Source organism: Tupaia chinensis, unplaced genomic scaffold (genome assembly GCF_000334495.1).
Source record: "Tupaia chinensis unplaced genomic scaffold, TupChi_1.0 Scaffold000494_1, whole genome shotgun sequence".
NCBI classification, from domain to species: Eukaryota; Metazoa; Chordata; class Mammalia; order Scandentia; family Tupaiidae; genus Tupaia; species Tupaia belangeri.
Genome location: NW_006160006.1, coordinates 4,266,129 through 4,288,580, shown reverse-complemented (window position 1 = coordinate 4,288,580; position 22,452 = coordinate 4,266,129). Strand labels below are relative to the sequence as shown.

At 41.4% G+C, this 22,452-nt stretch overlaps 1 long non-coding RNA gene across 1 annotated transcript in view; it reads left to right on the top strand.

Moving 5' to 3' along the window:
* The first annotated feature begins 782 nt into the window (after positions 1–782).
* Positions 783–22,452, top strand: part of LOC102476381 (uncharacterized) — a 63,826-nt gene continuing 42,156 nt past the window's right edge. Inside the window, exons 1-2 of the long non-coding RNA XR_335697.3 lie at positions 783–1,049; positions 2,874–2,983. This is a non-coding gene — a long non-coding RNA (uncharacterized LOC102476381). The remainder of the gene's footprint in view (positions 1,050–2,873; positions 2,984–22,452) is intronic.

The window sequence follows — 22,452 nt, the reverse complement described above, 5'->3', positions numbered from 1 at the left end:
CCGCGCCCGCCTGCTGGGTTCAGCCGGAGGCGCAGCTAGAGGACGGGCCCGGCCCCGGGGACCCGCTGGGCCAGCGCCGGGCCCTGCGTCGGCATTGACTCGGGGGGCTGGAAAGACCCCGGCAGTTCCTCGGTCCAGTCTAACGATCTTGGCGCAGTTGATCGGGGGCACAGCCCGAGAGCAGCCCCCGTTCACGCTGTGGGCTGCGTCTTCAGTAACGGAGCTGACAAGCCTGGAAGACAGGCCGGGCCGAGGACGCCAGCTTACCCCGGGCAGCAGCTAGTCCCGATGCTGAGGAGGGCAAGAGGAGGTCCTTAGGACTGAGGGAGAGGGCCGCGTCTTTCTGGTTTCTATTAGACTTCATTAGATTTTCGTTTGCAAGAGAGAGGGAGAAGGTAAAGAGTAGCAATAGTTATTTTTGACAAGATCTTGCCTCGACCTGAACCTTTTGCCTCAGCCGCCCAGTTAAGTAGTATTACAGACATGGGCAACCTGCCGGGTGGGTTCCAGTTGGCCCAGAAACCCACCTGGCTCTCCGGTAAAACCCACCCCGGGGACCAGCAGTTGGCGTAATGGCTTTGTCGCTGGACTCCCATGTAGTCGACCACAGTTCGGGCCCTGGACCCGGTGGCATTAACTCACTCAGGGCGCATGTGCATGCGTGCCCGAGATCCCGAGAGGAGAATGAAGAAGGGACTGCAGCGTGGCCATGCCCCTGGGGGGTGATTTCTCGCTTTCTGTCTCTCTGTCTCTGTCCTTCTGGTCAGCACAAGCACACTATAGAGAGAGGAAAAATAAAAAACTCCAAAAAGAAAAAAAAAAAAAAGCCCACTGGGGCATGTGGCTGGGCCTATACAACACGTCACTGGCCGCATGGCATAGGCTGGCCTGAGGCCTTCCAACACCAGTCCAAGGGTTTCGGAGAGACAAGGCCTGCTCCACACATTTGCAACCTCCGTGAACTTTAAAACCAAGTTCACCCTTACGAAAACAGCTTTAAAGTCGCCTTGCGGATGTAACACCTGGTCATTTAGCCCGACTGAATACAGGTAAGAGGAAGAGGGAGGAGCACACCTACAGTGGCACAGGCGGTGGGCACTGATCTGCAGTGCTGGAACGCACTTGGGCAGACTTCCTTCTGACCCTGAGTACAAACAGGCCAGGTGTGCCAGAGTCCAAGATGCTGATTGGCTAAAGGGTCGAGGAAACGGGCTCTCAGTGTTCGGAGATCCTGTCGTGAAGATCTCTCTCTCAAGAAATAAAATTGTTTTTTTAAAAAATCAGAAAAGGGAAAGGATCTCTACTCTGAAGACGGTTTCCAGATGGCTCCTTCCCAATTTCAGGACCATGGCCCCCTCAGCTGTGTGCGGCCATGCCACTGCTCCCACTGTCTGTCTTGTAAGAGGCTGCCAGAATAAACAGCATAAGACAGTGTTCAAGACTTGCCTTAGATTGGAATTAAACCAAAGGGAAGAAGTCACCTGAGGAAAGCTGGTTACCTAGGGCCACGGACATGACCCAACATGATGGAAGGCTTGACAATACGTGTGATAATTGAGCTGGGCCTTTAAAGAGAACCATGAACTTGTTAAATTGAATGTAGGAGAACTTCGATTGAAAGAGAGCAAGTAAGATCATGTCATTTCTTGCTTAAAACCACAAATATCTGTAGTCAAGCAATAAAATTCCAAGTCCTTAATTTGGTTTTCAAAGTGCCACCTGATTTGACTGCTCCTTACCTCCCTCACCTCTTCCTGCTGTCGTTTTCGCCTCCCTTGTGTAATGCTCACTGGTCTTGATCTCACTTCCACTAAGTGTATGTATGTGTACTTTCGCTTCGCCTTCTCTTTTCATATTAGCGTGGCTTACACTCTGTCATCAGAAATGACCAGGCTCTGTATAATAATTAAAAGGGTTTATTCTCAATATAAATATGATGGACACCACCTGGAAACATAATCCCTAGTAGCCCAGAGAAAGTGTTTCCAAGTGCTTTGGTGCAATGGTTCTTTCATTAGGTTCTCAGAGCAGGTGGCACAATCAAAATTGTAAATCAACATATGGGGCTTTTACATTGGTCCGTCCCCAAAAGGTGGGACACCTGAAGGTAGGGACTTAGAGACTACAGGTGGGTTTTGAAATTCTTATGTTAGTAACTGGTTAAAAGCACAAGTCTGTCTCCAAAAGACTCAGAGTCAACAGAAAAGAATGCCTGAATATAACATAGATAGAAGGCTTTACTCTTGTGGCTGGCAGGTGGCATGGTGGTTAAGGCGTTGACTCCCATATGGCTGGTGGCAGTTTGAGTTCCGGACCTGATGACTTGCTTTCTCACCTTCCCTTTCTCTCTCTGGTCAAATTTTAGAATAATAAAAAATAAAATAAAATAAATATTTTTAAAAGAAGGCTTTTTTATATTGGGACATCGGGAAAGCTGTGATGCATTTTTTCATAGAAAAATACATCATGACTGTCTCGACAGCCTAAGATGTTTGTCTTATGCCATGCAGGATCAGGATGTAAGGAGCAGCCCACAATCACTGGATGACAGTGACCTATTACAGCAAGACTGATGTTTGTCGTTTGGAAAGAACCATAAGAAGGAAGAGTAGTCAGAATCCTTTCCTTGGTACTCAAGTCTCTGCTCAAATATTACATTCCAGGAAAAGCTCTCCAGACCACACAAGCTAAGAGTACTCCTGACACCAGTAATTAGCTTATAGTTTACTGATTTTTTTTTTGGTTGTTGTTCAATATTGCTTACCTTCACGTGAAATTGTATTTATTCACTTGTTTATTGTCTCCGTTTTTCCATAACATCAAGTTTCATGAATCCAAGATCTTTCTCTAATATACAGATTTTTTTTTGTCAGTGCCCAGAACCATACAAATTTTATGAAGATTTTTGACTGGAAGAATGAAGCAAAGGAAATAATAAATCTTTATAGGATAATGCAGTAAAGAAGATGCCTCATAGATAAAGGTACAGATAATGCCTCAGTTGCTTTTTCAGATTAAATTAATCTGATGATATTTTTTAAAGGCTGTTGGTTTCAGATAACATATTTTTGTTTGTGGAGCAGAATGGTCCACAATGACCTATCTTTGAAATAGGTCACTATTTCACAGTTGGTACTTTTTCTAAGTGTGTGAATGCATCAAAATGTCCTAAATTTAGTTTTCTTTCTTTTTGTTTTAAAGAGGTTTTTGCTATAGGGTGCATGCACTCACCAGAAAGACAGAGAGACAGAAAGCGAGAAATCATCCCCTGAGGGGGATGGCTACATCGCAATCCCCTCTCCTCCATCCTCCTCTTGGGATCTTGGGCACACATGCACACGCACCCAGCGTGAGTTTAAGCCACCGGGTCCAGGACTCAAACTGCAGTTGACCACATGGGAGTCCAGTCATAACGCCAACTGCTGGTCCCCCCTTATATCCTTATTCTATAAGCATGTTCCTATTTATTATTTTAAGCTTAAAAAAAAAGAAAAACAGACGTAAACGCATATATTAGCCCAGGCTTACACAGAGTCAGGATCACCAATATCACTGTCTTCCACCTCTACATCCTGTCCACTGGAAGAGCCCCAATGAACAAAATGACTTGATATTAAAGCAGGAACAAGAGAAAATGATGCAATTAAGAGATGCTCTAGGGAACCAGCAGTTAGCGTAATGGCTATGTCACTGGACTCCCACGTAGTTTACCGCAGTTCGCATCCCGGTGGCTTAAAACTCATGCTGGCTGCGTGTGCGTGCGTGCCCAAGATCCCGAGAGGAGAATGGAGAAGAAGGGATTGTGGGGTGACCTCCCTTAGGGGGTGATTTCTCGCTTTCTGTCTCTAATGTCTCTGTCTGTCTGGTGAGCGCATGTGCCCTATAGCGAAAATCTCTCCAAAAAAAAAAGAGATGCTCTAAACAGGACAGTGAGACTGCTTCCAGCCTAATGTGGCATACTGTTCTACAGTCAATTTTTTTTAATATATAGGAGTGCATTCTAAAATAGGGATAAAAAGTATCATATAGTGGATCCATAAAGTGGTACCATAGGCGCTTATTGTCGTTCTCACATTTCATGTACTGTAGATAATCGTATAAGCTATACTTTGATACAACTGATGTGCCTAGACACTGAGTAATACACTGCACTGTGACATTATGAGGCTGTGCTGTCAGGCCAGCATTTGGCGTGGTGGTTAAGGCGGGGGACTCCCGTATGCCAACTGTGGTTTGAGTCCTGGACCCAGTGGCTTGAAAATCATGCTGGATCAAGTGTGTGTGTGCCCAAGATCCCCAGAGGAGAATGGAGAAGAAGGGATTGTGGTGAACCATCCCCGCCGGGGGGTGATTTCTCATTTTTCTTCTCTCTTTCTGGCAAGCACATGTGCTGTCTGGCAAAACAAACAAACAAACAAACAAAAAAAAAAAACAATAAAATAAGACAATGATGTCACTAGGCAACAGGAATTTTTAACTCCACTATAATCTTATATATGCAGTTTCTTATGACCTAAATGTCATTATACAGTGAATAACTGTAGCAGGTCAATTTTGAAAATAGTCAACTCATTGGAAACTGAATGGTCGAATCACCAACTTATCTTTTCCCTTTCTTAATTTGTTAAGTGCCAGAAGGCACATGCGCTAACCAAACAGAGATTAAAAAAAAAACACCCCTGAGTAGGGTGTGGTCACACTGCAATCCTCTCTTCATCTCTGCCTCCTGTCAGTATTCGGAGCACACACACACATGAACAACTGTGTTTATCAAGCCACTGGGGTCAGCCATGTGGGATCTGACTCCCTTACCACTGGGCTATGGAACTGGCCCTCCTTGCCTTTAACTCTAATTTGATTGGTTTTCAGTTTATTTTCACAACAGCAATAAAATATGTTTTACTTACCCAAATAGAAGAAAAGTGAGAGGGACTGAGCTGAAGGATTGTTCCTATTGGGCAGGTTTAACAGGACAGCAGGGGACAGAAGACGAGAGGAAAGCTGCTTTTTAGGTCACACAGGATGTGTCCCCTGTAGTCAGAATACCGGTTGCTTAGTCACAGCCCCCAGATTTTCCAGCTTTCTCCCGGCAAAGCCTACAGAGGCTCCCCACTACAGCACACTTTTACATGGCCAGGACCATGAACCCCACAGAACCTCCCAGAAAAGTATGCCTCTCTGAGAGCAGAACGCAACTCAAGCAAAGGCACGGACTGCTGCAAAGTGAAAGACCTGGTTCTGACACCCACAGAGATGCCATGTTACTGATCTCTTCTGGTTCTTGCTTAAAATGCCCCGCTTGGAACACCAGCCTAGATTCCCTTCACTCTTCATTATGCGTCACTGTTCTACATACTCCCTGGCATGTCTGTCCCATATGAGTCCAAAGGCCTAGTATGAGAGTCTGGCGAGTGAAGGTCGGGGGGCCTCCTCCTGCTCCCTCCAGATCAGGCTACTCTGTGGGGGGAGGTTTGAGGGACTGTGCCTTCCCTGGCAGTGTTTCTAGTAGGCTTAGGGTTTCGAGCAAATAGGGGTGTCTGAGATGGACCCAACTGCTAGACCCAACTGATGTTCTGCAACCACCTTTGCTTAACTCTTTGTACTGAATTGCCAGAGGGTGCGTGCGTTCGCCAGAGAGAAAGATGCTGTGATCCTTTTGCCTCCATTCCTCTCTCCCATCTGGGCATACACGCACATGCACTAGGTGTGTTTTTCAAACTGCCGGAGCCAGGATCTGGCTGGTATGCCATGTGCGATTCAGCGCCCTTCACCACTAGGGTACCAGGCCTGCCCTGCTCCCCTCGGTGTTCTAGTAACCACATTATACCTTTTGTCAACCCCATCTCATCACATTCTGTGTCCATTATTATGAGAATGGGTCTTCAGTAATTTACTGAAAAAGCATACTATGAAAAAAACTATGTTTGGATTTCAAAGTATTTTTGCACCTAAATAAACTCATACTTGAATTTTGTTTTTTCATGAACTTTGTCAAGTCTGCTCCTGTAACTGTTACACTTTTGGCCCAATTAAATGTTGTCTTTTCATTCTCCCTGCACATCTCAGGACTACCTTGGCTTGTACTGCTTCAGAATCTCTACATAATTTAAAATACTCCCTAAGGATGAGGTTTACTGCTGGGAGAGCCGGCCACCCGTGTGGCTCTCTAGTGCAGAAGGACAGGCTGTAACCTAGTAGGGCAGGACTAGCAGGCAGAAAGGCTTCAGGGAAGAAACTGCAAGTGGTTTTGGCATCGCCGTGACTCAGAGTGGCTGAAAGGTAACGCCTTTCCAGCACATTTCTTATACTGTAGTTTTGGTTCATTTCAGTTCTGTCTGAAGCCAAGGTTTATTTCCCCCTTTTTCTAAATTATAGCTTAGAGGCCAACTTCGAGTATTTCTGTTTGCCGCCCATAATTCAACCTTGAAGTTACCAAAATTGATTTTGCGTTTCCAAGAAAAATGTGTTCTTTTTAATAATGCAATATGAAAGTTAAACAGGTCAATCAATAGTTGAATAGTTTCATGAAATAGCCAATTAGAATGTAGCAGCTGTCACCATTTCCAATTTGAGAAGGAAGCAATAAAAACAGATGTTTTGTGGTTGGTTGGTTTGCTGGATCACAGAAAATTGTTTTCACACTGCTTTGCTGAGCTTTACAGATGATTGAGGGGAAATTCTTAGAGGAAACACTTCATTCTCCTCTAGATACCAAATTCAATTATGTGAAGGTCATTTCTCGTTGAATTTTCTGAATTAAATGTGATGGCAATTTACCGCCTGTTTCGTTGGGAAGGTCATACGTGAATGATAGAGTAAGGAAAAGGCACTTGGGCCTAATTGGCCCTGGAGATTTTTTGGTCAGAGACAACCTCATGCTCTGATGGAATTAGACAAGAGCATTGCAGTATTTTCAGGGATCACAGGGTGAACCTGCTTCTCAGCACTTCTGACTCACGCCTCCAGATCAGGGTAGTATCCCCAGGACCTCTGCCCATTCTTCACTTCACAATGGGGAAGTGCCATCTGAATATTTCCTTGCTGGTTCAGTGAGAGTAATGTTTTCGGCTGTGCAGCCAGCACCTTCTTCATAAGGTGAGGAGTTTAAAACCATACTAGATTTCCAGCAGACTGTGAGACTGGGCTGGAAGGTGGTGTGATGACTCCCAGTGATCTTTAAGTTATTATATTATTATTATAATATTATTATTATTACATGTATGTGCACCTCATCAGAAAATTATTTGGAAGCATGTATCCCAAAAGTATGCAGCTTTACTGTTTCATTAGTTGTGTAAATACACAACCTTGGAATTATATTAAGTGCATTAGCATTCACTACACAAATCAAAATTAGAACATGGTGAATGTTAGGAGCAACCTTAGATGCAATAGAACGTATTATTAACAACTTAAATTTAAAACCAATGCAAACTTTTAATGGTACAAATCTGTTTTGTTCTTATTGAACACATTAGATTTTCAAAATGTTTAATCAAATTAGTAAGCCCTTTTTCAAGGATAATTTAAAAGAAACAGTAATTTTTCATAGCCATGTTGGGATTTTAAGTTAATTATAATTGCAATAAAAATCAATTCTGTTTCTGTTCTAATATTGAAGTCATGAAACAATTGCATATATTTCACGCTTTTTAGGCAGATATTTTTTATAACTTAATTATTTTTAATTGACAAATAAAATTTGAATATTGTACATGTTTTGAAATATGTATATATTATGAATGACTAAGTCGAACTAATTAACATAAAATATATTAGTTTTAATAATGTAGTGAGAGCAGTGTTAATGCATGTGCTTTATTATTTTGAAAATATTGTGTTAAGACCATGTGATACAACAAATTAAAGATGAGGTTCTAAATTAAGAGTTTTCTCATTTTATTTTGAGGTCACCTCAAAATGTAATTGTACCTCTAATATTTCTATATGTTATTTAAAGATATGTATTTTATAAATAAACCGGAACAGTATTAACCAGAGTATATTAACAAAAATTCAGGCACTACTCCCATTTCTCCATTCTATTTTTTACAGCCAATTAAGCTTATTTTGAGATCTCATTTTAATGACTGTGACAGCTGAAAAAGAAGCATTACAAAAGCATAAGGTAGACAATACGCAGCATACACTAAAGGAGTTTTAGATTCATAGGCCTATAATAAAAATTTTAAAAATTAAAAAAAAAACTTTAAGAGTAAGACATAAGTGATTGTGGCTGTGAGTGAATGTTGCAAAGAGAGTCTCCTGATCATTTAAACATGTTGATCTGAATAGCACACCCTGGTTTTCCTCTTGGAATACAGCTAACAAGAGAGCGTGCTAGGAGCCAAGATGTTCAGCTCGGTTGTCTTATTGCTTGCTTACTTGTTTTACTATTATTATCAAACTCTGGTTTCTTTGCAGTAGTCTTTTTAAGCCATTTGTTCACATTGTTAGAGCTACTTTACTTTAAACCACATCATGGAAGCCATAAATCCACATAGGTCACACTTTCTTCAGTGTGCTAGGACACGTGCTGTACTCTTTGCTGTGGAACCATCATTCCATCCCTAGATTTCTTGTTTTAGGGAAACCACAATTAATCTAAGGATAGAATGAGGGCATTGGGGCCAATCCTGTATTTAAGATTTGTAAACCCTGTCCATCCTCCCCCTCACAAAAAAAAAAAAAAAAAACTCACTAAAAAATAAACGTAAATGAAAGTTCTGAAACATTGTTGGTACTCAGTGGATTATCACACATACCCCACTGGGTGGACATGCCCAAAGTGTTGGTGTGTGCGTGCTTTCTGGACTTTTGATTTTCCTCTCACTCAGTGCCTTTGGAAAGTCCTTAGTCATTGCTTCTTCAGTATTTCCTCTGTTCTATTCTCTTTCTTCTCTATTTGTATTCCAATTACATGTATTAAAAGTCTTTTGAAATTGTCGCACAATTCTTGAATGTTCTATTTTTGTAATTAAAAAAACAATTTTCCTCCTGTTTGCACTTAATTTTGGGAAACATCTGTCAATCCTTTTTCAAATGCATTGACCTTTCCTTGTTCGGTCTACCAAGAACCCCATCAAATGCATTTTTTCATTTCTTTTATAGTGATCTGATTTAAACTCTTACATACCATTTTGTGTCTTTTTTAGAGTTTCCATCTCTCTTCTAACATTCATCTGTTCTTGCTTGTTGTCTACTTTCTTCTAAAGAATTTAATATATTAATCATAGTATTTTAGCATTTATACAACATTTTAAAATTTATGTATTTTTTAATCTTTTCCCTTAAGAGAGGGGCAGGCACCTGCAACAGGCTTTTCAACCACAATCCACTGAAGTCTCAGCTGACCCTACTCATAGGTATACATAATTGCATTTATAGGAGGTCTCAATACACGAAGATTAGACCTTTTCCAGGGTCCAGTTTCATTACCACTGTGCCACTGTCTGGCCCAACCATTGCATTTCAAATTTTGTCTCATAATTTCAACATCTTTGTCATATCTAAATCTACCTTTGCTACTTGTTTTATCTCTCTGGACTGTTTTCTGGTTTTTCTTGCCTTTTTTTTTTTTCTTTTGCCTTTTAGCATGCCTTTTAATATTTTTGTTTAAAGTGAGACATAATGTATCAAATAATAAGACAGGTAAATTGGTCTTCAGTGTGAAGTTTTATAGTCCTTTGTAGCTGTGAGGACCAAAGGCGTCACAACCCTCCGGTGTTCTTGTATCCATCTTCATTACAGGCTTTGGGCTTCCCTGCATGCTACTTCCTAGATAGTCTGGTGTCCCAGTTCTTGCAGCAGTGACCCACTGTCACCATGTGTGGGGTGGGGGGCGCTATTGGTACGTGGTCAGTGTGCAGAGGGAAAGCACTCGAAATACCAGTTTTTGAATAAATTTCAATCTTTTAGTTAACATGTGTTCTGAGCTGTTCCCTTTCCAAAAGTACTTTAGCATTTACCCCCCACCCCTGATGTGAGACAGAAAGTCTAGAAAGGACTGGAGTGAAATGCCCTTCCCTACTTGGTGTAAGATTCTGCTACACCTTTTCCCTGGAGAGTGGGAGCGTATGTCTCTGTATGGAGACACAACATGGCAGTTTTTACTACAATTGTGGCTCTTACCCACCCACGGCCAATCCCTCCCAGAGTCACAAGGGGATGTTTGTGATTTCCTCACGTGATGATGAGCTTGGGACGTGCAGGCCTTATCTCTTCAAACATCGCCCTGCCTGTGGCCCCGCCCTCCCTCTCTAACGCTGCGGCTTCACATGCGACAAACCCTTCACTACCTCACGTGTGTTTTTTGCCTCCTACATGTATTTTCCACCTTTTTGTACCTCCTATTTCCGTCTGGACATTTTTTTTTCCTGACCTATATTTCAACTCATTCATTCTCTTTTCAGTTTTACTTGTTATTAGACCCATGCATTAAGTTATTTTGGTGATTGTATTTTTCAGTTCAAAATTTTATTTGCTTTTTCTTTGTAGTTTACAGTTCTCAGCAATCTGGCCATGCTATTTCGGCTCCTTGAAAAAATATATATATATATACACACACACACACACGTATATATGTGTGTGTGTATGTGTGTGTGTGTGTGTGTGTGTGTGTGTGTGTGTGTGTGTATATATATATATATATGTTTTTTTCTTTTTTAGTTTTTTGCAGTAGGGTATGTGCGATCACTAGAGACAGAGAGAGGCAGAGAGAGAGGGAAAGTGAGAAATCACCCTCCGGGGGGGATAGCCACCCTGCAGTCCTTTATCCTCCATCCCCCTCTAGGAATTTGGGGCATGTGCACACACACACACCTAGTGTGGTTTTCAAGCCACTGGGTCTGGGACTCAGACTGCAGAACTGGCCATGTGGGATCCAACACCTTAACCACTACTTCACCTGCTGGCCCCCTCCTTGGATGTATTAATCACAGTTATTTCAATGCTCATGTCTAATAATTACATTATCTGAATCTCTCGATTACTTTTCTCTCAGTGTTTGGTCAAATATTGTTGTCTTTATACCTGGTTACATTTCTTTCTCTTTTCTTTTCTTTCTCTCTTTCCTGCCAGAGAGTGTACATGTTCACTGGAGAGAGAAATGGAGAGACAGAGCGCAGAAGGGAGGGGAGGAAGCACCCCTCAATGGGGTAATCACAAAGCAGTGCTGTCTCCATTTTTCCGTTCCTCTGGGATTTGGGGCATGAACACGTGTGTTCAGCATGTTTTTCATGCCTCTGGGACCATGATTCAAACCATAATTGGACATGTGGCATCCAGCTCTCTTAACCACCAGATTGCAGGGCCATAGTCACTTATTTATCCCATGAGGGAGAGATGCAGAAGGAGAGAACTCCCAACAGAGTCCCAGTGTCATGACCCACCCCGGCCCCAGCCAGTTCAGATGGTGGCCAGCATGCTCACAGAGGGCTGCGGTCAGAGTGGGCCCTTCCTGTCAAGGATCGCCTCGTGGATCACTGTGTTCTGCTGCTATGTCACTGGCCCCTGCTTTTCTTTTTATTGTCAGAAGTTATATGTGACTGAATCTCCAAATGGTGCTATTTTCCTACAGAGAGATTGTGTATTTACTTATTAAACAACAACAAAAAAGAGGGCTACATTTTTTAAATTATTTATTTCATGAGAGAAAAATTATTTATTTCATCATAGAAAAAGAGATAGGAGCTCGACAGGGTCTTCCCGCCATGATGCACCCCAGCCTCAGCCCAGGACCACAGGCACCCGCAGGTGGCCATCATGTACTGGGAGACTTCACGCTGTCAACCTAGAAACTTCCCACAGGCCTCAGCGCCACAAGGTATGGCATCACTGCTGTGGCTGGCCACAGCCTTGTAATCCCTAAAGCTCAGGTCTTCTGTCACATAACTTCCCAAGACTACAAACTTTCAGCTTCAAAGTCCCAGTAGTTACTTCAGAACTGGCAGACCCTGGCTTTACCCCTGCACTTCCATTATCCCCACGATCTCAGTCTCACGGATCTGCTGTTTGGCAGCTCTCCTGGGATTCAAGTAGATTTTATTTTATTTTTGCCCAGAACGTCTCGTTCTAAGTTAGGATTGAAGTTACTGAAAATACTTTTTCCCCAATAGGACCACAGAGAGTAAAACCATTTTTTTAGTCTTAGTAATCTGGAATTTCAGCCACATAGCAATGAAAGTATTAAAGTCCAGTCCAGAAATGGGATACAAGCCTATTGTTTCGGCAGAAACTAGGGGTCTAAATCAACTAGTTTTTATAACACGTCCGTTTCAATGCTCACCCGAGTGCCCTAGTTGGCATCTAAAGTACGACATTTCTTTTAGTAGCTTTCTTTGCAGGAACAAGTTCTGGCTAGTGCAGCAAAGGTTATGCCAGGGGAACTGGTTACTGCAAAATAGGCCACGGAGTTGAATATAGCTTTCTGGAAATTCTGTGGCTGAGGAAGCTCTGCAGGTGACAGGTTAGTCTGACAGTGCACAGCTGCTCTGTTCAGTTTCACAGTCACACAAACTTTGGTAGGAACTTCAGTGATCATGCATGTGCAGAGGTCGCCCCAGCCTTCCCACATTGCCTCAAATAGAGATTCCGAACTCCTGAACAGGAAGGATGCCTCCCCTCCGTCCCCATTGCCTTTAATGTTCCCTGCACCATGTAGATGTTCAGGAAGTATTTGATGCACGCACAAGAGAATGAATAAGATGAAAAAGTGTTCTCCAGGGACCAGCAGTTAGCGTAATGGCTATGTTGCTGGACTCCCATGTAGTCGACCATGGTTCGCGTCCCGGCTTAAACTCACGCCAGGCATGTGTGCATGTGTGCCTAAGATCCCGAGAGGAGAATGGAGAAGGGTGTGGCTATCTCCCCTGGGGGGGTGATTTCTTGCTTTCTGTCTCACTGTCTCTCTCTGTCTGTCTGGTGAGCGCACGCGACCTATGGAAAAACACCTCTCCAAAAAAAAAAAAGTGTTCTCCAGATTTTTAGTGTTCTTCTGAAAATGTGCAATCTCAAGCTAAGCATAGTATTCCGTCCGGGTTCTTACTAACATCAGTGGGGTGGAGGAGTCGCCTCCAAAATTCTGGGAAATTTTTAACTGAAGGAAAATATTTGAGAGTAAGGATGCAAGTAATACAGTTAAGTCAGGTTGAAAAAGGACTAGATTGGCTATGGGAATTATTCGTCATCGTGGCTTCAAATAATGTCTGAAGGTTTGTATGCCATAAATCTGTACAAAATTAGGTTTACAATATTTTTATAATAATTCATTATTTTTCTGGAATAAGATCTTGTAGTTATCTTTCTACAGTATGTGTATGGGAAAATTTAAAGAAGTACTAATAAATCTGAATAAATGGGGAGAAATAGAAATTTGGAAGTTGTTCAGCTGTTTCTTCAACATGGTAAAGCTATTCACTGATCGCCCAGCATTGTCCTATGCCAGTGCTGACATACTATGTTTTATCTGCTCTTTAAAACTTTCTTAAGAGTGATGAAAATAACAAGAGATAATTAAAGAAGAATGTGTATCTTTGATTCTTTGACAGATGATACTTAGATTGTTTCTGTTTCTTTAAGCTTAATGGTGTTTGTTTTAAGGCACTCTTTATCGTTTTATTATATTCTAAAGCAATACGAACTGTTTGATTTAGATTAGATATATAGAAAATATTATAAATAATCCTTTTTTTATTACAAGAGATAATGGTTCTGTTTTCAGAAAGAGATCCTCCAGGTAGATATTCCCTGAGCATACAACATTTAATGGAAAACAGAGTTACAGCTTTGCTTGCACGTCAGTATTATTAAAAGCATCACGCTTAGCATTGTTAATGGGAGGGCACCAATGAGAAGAGAAGCTTCAGAAGATCGATCAACCTGTTAAATTCACAATTTTTAAATCTTTACACTTTCTTAAGCATTTAAGATCACCTAATTACTCATTTGTAGGACTAGCAAATTTTAATAACCACTTTTAAGATCATTTTATGTTTGTAACTGTTTAAACAACATTACCTTATCAAGTTACATTTGTTAGTGAACGTATTTGACTACCTACTTGCATATATCAATCATCTTCAAATAGATCCCGGCTGATTACTGAAATAACTTAGAAACCTAGTGAATAAGATTGTTGGTGAACCTGCCCTAGTGCAGCCGTGGAGCACCCTGCAGAGACACTGCAATTGGGACCTTACAGGAGGTCATGTCCCTAGCCCACCCTAACAAGCCAGCTCAGAGGCACAGGTCTGCAGTCCCAGCGCCTCAGCAGGGAGGCAGGAGCATAGCAACAGCAAGACCCTGCTCCTCTGATCTTTCTGAATTTGCAAAGGAAATCTGAAAGCCTCTGAGTGGTTTCTTGGTAACTCAGCCTCCAACAGCCTACCATACACTTTAGAAACTAGAGAAAGTTTATCTATTCGATTCCTTCTCTCCCGCTTCACCATGGGGAATCCTCTTCAGATGCAGGAGACCTGTACTTTCACAATCCATTTCAGCCAGGTTCCATTCATTATAGGATTCTATTCTTGGGCTTTAGCTGACTGCAGTTACAGTCTAAAGTTTTACTATTAGGTTGTTGGAAAAGTCATGACATATTTTTTTCTGTTTTTCTGTGTAAAGATGCATTGTGACTTTTCTGACAACCCAATATTTTGAAAGTTATTAATATGATGATTATACAAAAAATAGAAATTCAGAATGTAAATAGGAAGCTATTGCTGTATCATTGTTAATTATACAAAACACAACAAATTCCCAGTGTACTGGAAATATTATCAATGAAAATAAGACAAGGGTATTTCTAAAAATGTACTCCTACGCATAATAATGCATAACCCTTTCTGCTTGCTGGATATAAAAATATAAAACTTTCACATATAAGGAACACTTGAATTAAAGACAAGTACCCTGAGATACATACTCAAAAGAGTGGGAACAGCGCAAAAGCCTTCAGTGTATTGAATATACGTAGCAAGACCACACGTCTAGGCAACGGCAGAATATTGGGACAGATAGAAGGAGTTCGTAACGGCCCACGCAGAGGCACAAGGTGCTAAGTTCAGCTTTACAGGCTGAGACTACACGGGAGGTCCAAGTTTGATCCTGGCTTAACCTGAAGGCCAGACAGGAGGGCACATGCCTGTAATCCCAAAGACTTGAGAAGCTGAGACAGGAGGATCACAACCTGGTGACACTATCTGTAAGAAAGAAAAAACAATAAAGGAATTAACAGAAGGCACTTCAATAAGCAACGGGCAAGAGTGACTTATGACACTACTAGAAATATTATATATATACATATATATATATATATATATTTCATTGTGGAAGGGTAAAACAGACTCGGTGGAAACTGGAGGGGGTTTGGATGGTCTGGAATGGCAGAGCACCATGGGTGCTGAGGAGCTTAGCCGCGAAGGTAGGGCACGAGCCCATCACCTAGATAGAAGATACAGGCCAAAAGAGACCAGGAGACACAGAAAAAGAAAGAGGAGAGATCCAGTCTGCAAAATTCACAAGATTCAGAAAAAGTAGGACAGGAAGGAAGGAAGACATTGACAGACCCAAAGCAACTGCTACCTTTAACTCTTATGTGCCCTATGAATTTTTGCTTTGTTATTATTATATGAGAATTTTTCTTGTTCCTTTCTCGAAAAAAAGAATGCTTCAAAAATACACTACCATTTTATATATGCTATACTGGAAAGATTTCTCAGAACACTTAAATACTTAATTGCCAGAAATAAAAGCCCCCACTTAGGAAAATCATTACCAAGTTTAAGGCAAAAATGAGACTCTTACATTACCATAACTTTTCTACATGGTGGTGGTGGTGGTGATGGTGATCTGAGATACTCAGGGTATTCAAATCGTAGTGTTTTGAGGGCTGGCCCCATATCACAGTGCTTAGGTGCTATGCCAAGGAAACTGGATTTCACATGGCTGACCAGGGCTCAGGTCCTGACCCAGCTGTTTATGAAAACATGCCAGATGCTCATGCACATGCCCAGGATCGTGATAGGATGGAGAAGGGAAGAAAGGGTTGTGGTGTGCTTTGTCTCTTCTCTCTCTCTGCCACTCTCTCATTGTATGAATTCACTCTTTAGCATAAAAAAAAAAAAATCAAACTCTTTTTTCAAGGTAGTTTGCATGGGAAAGTTTGTAAAATATATTGTAATGCAAAAAGAAAAAAATTCTATTTTCTGTTTCAATGGTAGCATCCATTCTTTGAGATACATTCTTGCAAGCAGCCCTGACCCTGGGAAAGGACCACAGGGTCCAATACAAAGACTTTTCAGAGGAAAATTATTTGGTCAATATTCAAATTGTATCCCCTCCTGTTTAGTTTTAATTCAAGATCTGTGAAGGACAATCTCACGATGCAAAGTGTGTCTCATTCTCCGCTGTATATGTATCAGGACCTTGAGGCCCAGAAGCAGGATCAGTTCCAGACCTTCTTAACCTTCTGCAGAAACCATAGCTTCTTTGAGGCGTGTCTGCATTGATATACCACCCTCCAGCCTTCTTCCTTTCTGTCAAGAACCAGTTTCTATCTCATCCTCTTTTATGCACAGAGACCTGAAATCCTCCTCTCTCCCAGTGATCATTCTGAGTGACCGTTTTGGCCTCTCAGTTCTTTGATCTCACTGTGTTCGGGTCTCTCCTCATTGTTGCCAGCATTGCCATGGTTCCACTCTTCCTAGACCCTGTCACTACCACTAACTGTACCGTCACAGAAATTTCTGTTTCAAGCACTTCACAGTCTGACCCATTCACCTAGCTCTGGTAGCTTCTGCCAATTCAATTACTCTACTAGTGCCAGCTGCCCGAGTTCTTTGATCTCCACCAGTCTGCCTTTTAACAATACTACCTCCTCCTTTCTTCAGTATCCTTTTTACTGTGGTCAGAGATCATCATATCATTTTCATGTTAAAACCCCAAAATCTTTTGCTTTCTCTCTCTTGTGTACTCTAGAAAGAAAAAAACAAGTTCCTATTCTTTGTTAAAGTAGCTATCTTTACTCCATCCACATCAGATCCTTACAGGACAGCCACACACCACATAGTGGTTCCTGGGTCGGCCGTGGGCTGTGCATACGATGGTGTGTCAGAGGTGCATGTAGGTTATCCACACAGCCTGGGTGTGTCATAGGCAATGCTGTCTAGGCTGAGTTACATGCATCCTACGACATCTACACATGACAAAGTCACCTAACTGCATTTCTCAGAACATATCCCTGTTCAGTGACACATGGCTATAGTCACATGACGTGATTAATTGGATATGCTATAAATATCATAACTAACGCCTTTAAACTGATACTCAGAAGTGTCCAGAATTATTTTTATGTTTGGCAAGAAGTTTCATTTTTGCCCTTTATGAAATTACTATTTTTAACATTTTTCTCAAACTTGTTGTACCCCTTTCTTCACTCCCTATAGTGATGACCTCTCTTCACATTTTATTGTGAAAGTACTCAAAACCAGACATAATAAATCAGCGGACACACGTGCTTCCATGTTTATGCTTACTTCCTGCTATAAAGGAAGAAGCGTTTGTGGTCCGCAGAGAAACCAGCCCGTCTGTAAGCTGGGTCCTGTCTCCTTCCTCTCTCTCTCCTGTAACTTGTTCCTGTCCATTGGACCGTCTGTCCTTAGCACATGCATGCCTTCTCAACAAGATCTCCCTGACTCCACGTCCTTGCTTGGCCTCCATCCCCTCTTCCTGTTCCCTTTCCCTTTTTCATCTCCTCCTTTCCTATTTATTCTTGAACTACTCAAGTTGAGCTTCTCTTTCCATCACTGTTACTGACATTGTTTTTGTCAAAGTTTCAGTTTTCCAAGTGATTAAATTCAATGCACTCCTCATTAGTCCTGGCTCATCAGAGCTCTCAGAAGTCCTGGACATCACTGGCCATTCTCTGTTGCTTGAAGTCATTTATTCTGCTTCTAGGACTCAACTTTCTCTTGTTTTTCCTTTAATCTTCTCTTCCACAGACTCTTTCAGGATTCTTTGCAGTTTTCAGCTTCTTTGACTAACCCCCAACACTGGAGTTCTCCAAGCTGAACCTTGATTGTAGTTCTTATCTCTACCCACTCTGAAGTGGTATCTAGTTGCACACCTTTTAAAACACTTTACATGTTACCTTTTGCATTTGCGTCTCTTGCACTGAGTCTCCTCTGAGCTCTAGGTTCATCTGTAAATGCCTGCCTGGACTCTCCTGTTGCATACTATATTAGTTGGGGCAACACTGTTTTAGCCAACTAACCTTCCGAATATCAGTGGCTTGGCATATGAAGGGGTCTTCAAAAAGTAATGTATATTATGAGAAGACTATGCATAGATTTCAAGGGGTTTTTTGTTTGTTTGTTTTATACCAAAACAAACTTGTACTTTACTTCCAATTTTCTGGAAATTTTTGAAGTCCCCTCATAATAATAAATATCAATTTCTTACTTACAAGAATTGTGAATTTGGGGAGATTTCAAAGACATCCTTTCTCATGGTGATTCCAAAGTCATCCTTCCTCACAGTGGTAAGGCATGTCCCAGACTTCTTCATTCTTGTTTCTTCCCTCACCTAGGACTTGGGGATATTCTGCTTTTAACTGATGGAAGATCAAGAGTAAATAAAGCATATGCCTCCCTCTTTCTCTGCCCAAAATGACACGCAACTTGTTCTCCATTGTTCCATGGGTGAAAAATAGCTGTAGGCCACATGGATGCAATGCAAACTGGGAAATGGGGTCTCTGGCTGAGCCATGGCTGTGCCGTACCAAGGGGAGCATGGATCTTTGATGGACAGTTGCCATCTCTGCTACTCTCTGCATTTCTTGCCACCAAATAGGCATCCAAACTCATTCTTCTCTTACACAAAATACAGTCACCTTTTTGAAGGAAGCATCCAAAAGTTTCATGCAGCTACTGCCTTCAGTGATGAGTCTGAAGGAATGATTCTCTCCAGCAGCAGTAAATCTGGTTCCTGTGCTCTGGAAATACATGAACTAAAAGAAAAGTAGTCTGTCCACTCCACCCCTACCCCCAGCGCTGACAACATCCAATACACAGTGTCTTCGGAGCCTGTAATTCTGATAGATTTCAAGTGTACAAGACCCTGAGTAGAGAATCCATGCCAGGCAGGGCTCCTGGCCCTTGGAAAATGCAGGATAATAAATCTGTGTTGTTTTAATTTGCTACATTTGTGGTAAATTTATACACAGAATACAAAATGGATGCAAATACAACCTATACGATTCCATTTATGTAGAATTCAAATTGCAAGCAAAATCAGACTGTACAGCTCGGTGTTAAGATAGAGGCCCCCTCCAGGTGTAGGAGGCAGAAAACCGGGCAGAGGCACAAGGGGCCCTGACCCCCAATGATGCTCCCTTTCTTGGTCCAGGCAGGTGGGCCCCCCTTGTAGGAATTCACTAAACAGTATACTTACGAATTGCATACTTTTCTGCATGCATGGTTCAATTCAATATTACTGGAGATAGGGTTTTGCTTATCTATCATGTACATTTCTGGTTCCATCGCCAACAAACACCTGATAACTATAACATATTTCAAGTCCATGCAACATGCCAGACAAGGTTCTCAGGACTTTATATGAATTAGCAAGTTTTAAGTCTTAATGTTGGTTTTAGCATGTTTTTAGTATAGAAATTTGTTAATTTGATATAATCGAGTATGAAAATATTTGTCCTTCAGGGTATACTTGTTTCTTGTTTCAGAAATCTTTCCCGACTCTGTAATTTGTTAAGGGTTAAATCAACACAGAATGATTAAACTGCTTCCAGGAACAAGTAAAGCATTTCTTGTATGTGATAATTAATTTAATATACTCTATTTTTAAAAGATAAGTGTGAAGTCTTTGATGTGTATGAAAAGCAATTTCCTCTCTCGTATGAAAATCCATAATTAAGGAATATTTTATTATTATATTGAACCTCTTTCTTCTGTTCACTTTCAATAAGTGATAACACTTCTCATTCCTAACATATAAGAACTTCCAACTAAATTCAAAATGCTAGTCAAAGTTTGACTACATAGTCCTCACCTAATGACAAAGTTTATGATATCTGCCTCCATAAAATAAAATTTAGTCCAGCCTGGTGGCGCAGTTGGTAGCAAAATGAACTGCATCACTGTAAGCCATATGGCCAGCCATGGATTTGAATCCCTGGGTAAGCCTGAAAACACACCATATACATCTAGTGCCCAAGATCCTGATGAGCCATGAGTTGTGTGCACCTGTTATCCCAGCATCTAGGGGAGGATGAAGCAAGGGGGATTTTAAGACTGACCTGGGCAACACAGCAAGATCTTGTCTGAAAAAGCTGGTTGAGATGGTACAAGCCTATAGTCCCAGCTGAGAGGCTGAGGCAGGAGGATAAGACCTCATCTTTAAAAAAAGAGGGGAGAGGAGACCAGCAGGTGGCATGGTGATTGAGATCCTTGACTCCCACATGGCCAACCATGGGTCAAGTCCTTGACCTGGTGAATTGCTTTTTCATTCACTCTCTTGCATGTGTGCCCTAGAGCAAATTTTTAAAATAATAATTATAATAAATAAAATTAAATAAATAATTCTTTTTTAAAAGGGATGGGGGGAGTTTCACAGTGTAAAATATTGATAAAATTGTTTCCACCAAGTCACTGAAAAAAAATTTTTTGTTACTGACATAAGTATGCCTAGGGGATCGTAGTATCTCTTGCTCTTTATTTAGAAAAGAAACATGACTTAGTCTCATATGTAATCACACCTTTGGGAAGTGAAATGGCTTTCTAGCGATGTCACTGCAGAGTCCTGACTGAAGCAGTCCCTGTATGACACATGAACTGCTGCTACACACTGTCAAAGCGGACACATGATGAGCCTCTTTAGCAAGACGCTCAGACTGCTCATGTCTGATAACTTGGTAGGCAGTCCTGGGAGCTGCATATGCCTCTTACCACTGGAGGCCTCAAGTGGCCACTTGAATAAATGGGATCAGAACACGAAGGCCCCACCCAGCGTCAGGACTCTGTGACGTGTCTGGTATCAACGTGATCTGGAATTAGGGATGCTTCATGCAACAGGAAAGGGTTGAGAGGAAAATTAGAAAGGGAAAGTCTAAAACTATAAAGAAACAAAAGAAAATAATAAATCCTAAGTGCCATGTCTTGATATAACTGAAGAGAAAGGGTGAGAAGAGAGACAGAGAGACAGAGGAAGGAGACTGAGGGAGGCAGAAAGTGTGTCAGGTCTAGTTTAAGAGCAGCAGAGCCTAGTGTTGAATGAAGCATCAGGGCTTATGAGCCAGGCTGCCTGTGTTTAAATTCCAGTTTAGCATCTCTTCGCCTGTGACCTTGGGCCAAGTTTCATCCATTCTGTTTCATTTTCATTATCTGTAAAATGAAGCATTTGAACGCTAACTACCGTCAATATTAGTAAATGGCTTATGGAGTCGATGCTCAAAGGGATCCATGATTGGCATCTGACAAACAATGGGCAGATGATTATTGAACTTAATTAGTAAGCGATTGTATAAGTGGGTGATTTTTGGTATCCATTATGATTGTAGGACATGGTAACAGCCATGAATACCTTTCTATATTATTTTTCCTACTATCTTAAATTTGGAGTCTTAGGTTCTTCAGCTTAGCTCTAGAAGTTAGTCTACTACAAAATTTGAATATAAATTTACATTTGAATTTTTAATATATGTAGAATGAGAAGAAAGGTAAAATGCATATTTTATTGATATACTTTATTTTTACTCAGAATTAAATTATGCATTTGTATCAATATAATTGCTCAACTTTATTTCAAGATTATATAAATAAAAATGTAAAGATTTCAAAGAAGTATTTTGATGGTTGAATTTATTAATCCATTTCGTTTAGCTTTTTAAGGTTAAGCTTACTCAAAGGCCTCTGAGTGAATCAGTGACATTGAAAAAGTAGCTAATTGGGACCAGCAGATGGCGTAATGGTTATGTTGCTGGACTCTTGTGTACTCACCTGCCGTTCAAGTCCCGGATCCAGTGGCTTACAACTCACCCTGGGCGCGAATGCATGCATGCCCAAAATCCTGAGAGGAGAATGGAGGAGATGAGATTGTGGCATGGCCATCCCCAGTGGGGGGTGAGCTCTCACTTCCTGTCTTTCTGTCTCTCCCTGTCTCTCCAGTGAGTGCATGCACCCTATAGGAAAAATCTTTAAAAAAAGGAGAAGCAGCAGCAGCAGCAGCAGCAGCAGCAGCTAATTAAAGCAACCTATGTGGGAAACATAGACTTGTGATTGATCAGGCAGGATTTTATTTAAAAAAAAAAAAAAAACTATAATGTGAGTCCTAAATTGCAGTCCATGTAATTTTGCAGCTGAAATAGATTGGTATTGAAATGTTTGACCAAAGTGAGTCATCAGGGAATTTGTACTCGAACTCCAGGGGAGGGATGAGTGT